General features: G+C 56.2%; 1 pseudogene; it reads left to right on the top strand.

Annotated features, from left to right (window-relative positions):
• Window positions 1–877: 877 nt before the first annotated feature.
• On the top strand, window positions 878–2,917 carry LOC118001374 (annotated as a pseudogene).
• Window positions 2,918–3,454: the final 537 nt, after the last annotated feature.

The raw sequence follows: 3,454 nt of genomic DNA, 5'->3' as shown, positions 1-3,454 counted from the left end.
GGGGTTTTTAGTGTCTTTTCTATTTGACCCTTGGCATTGCTCTTTCAGTAACACAGTAACTGCCTCTGAAACTACTACATTGCTACCTTCCCCTTACATTAAGTTTGAAGACACCAGCTGATCTCCAGGATTGACTGCTATGTGCCCAATGTCTGGTGTTGCTATAGTTTTTACAGTACATGATATTAGGATTCATCAATGAGCCATGGAAAATATACACATTAAGACTGGGCATTCAAAACTGGATTGTGATGAGGGTTACCCAATGTACAAATTTGCTAAAAATCATTAAACTATACACTGAGAATGGGCTAATCTTATGATATGTAAATTATACCTCAGTAAAGCATGAAAGAAAAAGTTTGATCAGATAATGGAAGTAGGTAGCACAAGTTTGGACTGACACTGAACCCAACCAAAAAACAGGTTATTAGAGGGTGCTATCATCATGACAAGGGCTGACCACACAGAAAAATCAGTTCACTGGGGCAAATCATAGGATCTGCTAGCTACATCAGTTCCCAGTCACAGGAAGATTGGGGAATTACTAAAAACCCAGTAAAAGATAGCATTGTTGTTGGTGTTGGTGATTCATCATAGTTACCATTGGAATCCCAAGATCAGGTCCCAGTTGCCGAGAAGAGCATTGCAACAAGGAATTTACATTTGTCAATTTGAGCTTTAGTATGCAAAACAACTCTGTTTAATTTAAGGACACACAAAAAAATGATTTATTACAAAGGTATGAGGTCATTTATAGAGCCGAACAATAAAGCACCAAAAGAACGGGGACAGGGCTGGCAGCCTTGCGCGGCCCTCAGTTCCATGGCAAGACTGGGCTGTGGTGCTCATCTAAGGTCTTGAGTTCGAGTACCTAATGCACTCGGTGACCATTCCCCACAACTGGTCCCAGGACACAGAGGACATGAGCATTGGCCACTGGAGCTTCACGCTGCAGCACCGCCCTGAGATCTTCATGTCCAGGGCAGCAGTAGCCATGGAAGAGCTGCCACAAAGCCGTCCCTATAACCCAGGCCCCAAGCCGGCAGTGACTTCTACCTGTGCTGCCTCTGCAAGAAGCGCATGTTGGTGGACCCTGGGTTCCAGAGGCGTGGCATGACGCCACTGCAGCTGTCACACGTGTGCACGCTTGGGTTCCAAGCACAAACATCAAGATCGAGTTCACTGCCCTGTCCAGCGAGAAGAGCAGGAGAAGGCACCCAAGTCCCCGAGTACCTGGTGAGGCCGGAGCAGGCCCATGTCTCCTCCTCCGCCATGGATGTTCCAGACAAAGAGGCTCACCTCGTCCACCCCCACCCCTCCCAAGGGGGAACCACCAGTGCTGCAAACTGGCCCAGCCAGCCCCTGGTGAGCACGGCCTTGGGGTACAAAAGGGGACATGTAATACCATCTGACTTTAATTTCATGACCCACAACTCACAGCCAAAAAATGAAAAGGAAGCTTCTGGTAGAGCCAGCCTAAAGGATGATGCAAAGTCCTTATCCCTACACATAATGAATCATACAAGCAATTACAGTGTCTGCTGATAAACCACTCACTCTAAATGGAATTTATATGCACATCATTAAAAACGATCCATACTACAATGGCAGGCCGAATTCAATTGACCACCATGTCTCTCTGAATTGTTTTTGCATCGAAGTACCACGTTCCCAGGAAGAACCAGGCAAAGGTTCATTCTGGGGGACAGATCCTACCTCTGAAAGCAAATAATAGAGTGGGCTTTTAGGACAGGACAGTCTAGGGCGTGCCTTGCTTCGCAATCCCTCTGGGACCCCGCTGGAGCCGGTCTGCTCGGTCCCGTGGCGCCCAGACCCCCGAGAGCCAGTGGCGGGAAGGTTCACCGGATCCTGGAACCAGAGCCCGGTGCCTCACAGCGCGAACCGGCCGCGGTCCGGGAGGCCCGGGCTGCCCAGAGCGCACCCGGCTCGGCCCTGTCCAGTCGGCCCGTTTTAGCAGCCCTGCAGCGGCAGCAGCTGCCCAGGCCCGAGCCCCGTCACCTACACCTTCGCCGCCCCTGCGACCACCTCGACGCCCCAGCAGCTAGTCACGCAGACGGTTCCCGCCGCCCACCGGCTCCGTGCGGTGCCCGTCCCCGGCGTGGCCGGCCGGGCCCCAGCGAACACCGTCCCCGGCAGGCCGCGGTCACTCGGGCGGCCATGCTGGCCCCTCCTGAGCCAGGCCTCAAGATCTGGGTGGAGATCTCCAAGTACAAGTAGAGGAGGACCTCCTCCTGTGATTAGCGGGGCCCCACGAGGCGCCGCCGGCCGGGTCATTCAGATGGGACAGACCACCCCGTCCAGATGGTCGCCACAGGACAACAGGCACCTCCAGGCGGGCGCCAGCACCAATAAAGGCTGTACAGCAAAACGGGACTCACGTGGCGCCAGTCGGCGTCGCGGGCCACGGCCAGGGGAACGAGGCGGTGCGAGCGCTCCGACCGGCCGGCGACGCGCGGGCGTCGGCGTCCCCGCCCACGAAGTGCGGCGGCGGCGGCCAGTCGGCGCGGCGGGAGCAGAGCCGAAGCGGGTCGGGAGCGCGGGCGGCGAGCGCTGCGTCCTCGCCCTGCGCGCGGGAACGCGGCCGGCAGCCACGAGCGAGGCTCCACGTCCCGCCCGAGCCGCTGGGAGAGCTTTTCTTGCTCGGAGGCCCACTCTGGGGTGCGGGAACGAGACGCCGCCTCTCACCCGCGCTCCCAGCGCATTCTCTCCGCTTCACCTCGGCCCTGCAGACACGAAACGCGGGGGGCCTTCAGTTAAGGACAGCAGTCACACCAGCACAACGCCCCGCGCGAGGAAGCCTGCTTCAGACGGTGCCTCCGCGCCGCGCGCTCAGCTTTCAGCTCCCAGGAAAGGAGTGCCCTTCCGGGTCCTTGCGAGGACGCGGGACGCCTAGAGCGAGCGGACCTGACAGGACCCTGGCCGGGGCCACCCCGCCACCTTCAAGGGGACCCCGGGGACCGGACACTACGTAAAAGAGTATTTGGGGGCGCCTGGGTGGCTCAGTCGGTTAAGCGGCTGCCTTCGGCTCAGGTCATGATCCCGGAGTCCCGGGATCGAGTCCCGCATCGGGCTCCCTGCTCAGCGGGGAGTCTGCTTCTCCCTCTGACCCTCCCCCATCTCATGCTCTCTCTCTCTGTCTCATTCTCTCTCTCAAATAAATAAATAAAATCTTTATTAAAAAAATAAATAAAGTTTCATTGGGCGCCTGGGTGGCTCAGTTGGTTGAGCGACTGCCTTCGGCTCAGGTCATGGTCCTGGAGTCCCGGGATCGAGTCCCGCATCGGGCTCCCTGCTCGGCGGGGAGTCTGCTTCTCCCTCTGACCCTTCCCCTCTCATGCTCTCTGTCTCCCATTCTCTCTCTCAGATAAATAAATAAAATCTTTAAAAAAAAAAAAAAGAATTTCAATGCCTCTGGGTTCTGCTATGTTTA

The sequence above is a fragment of the Mirounga leonina genome, unplaced genomic scaffold, assembly GCF_011800145.1.
Source record: "Mirounga leonina isolate KUSES-001 unplaced genomic scaffold, KU_Mleo_1.0 Mir_53, whole genome shotgun sequence".
NCBI classification, from domain to species: domain Eukaryota; kingdom Metazoa; phylum Chordata; class Mammalia; order Carnivora; family Phocidae; genus Mirounga; species Mirounga leonina.
Note: the sequence above shows the minus strand (reverse complement) of the source record. Positions and strands in the feature narration are given on the sequence as shown.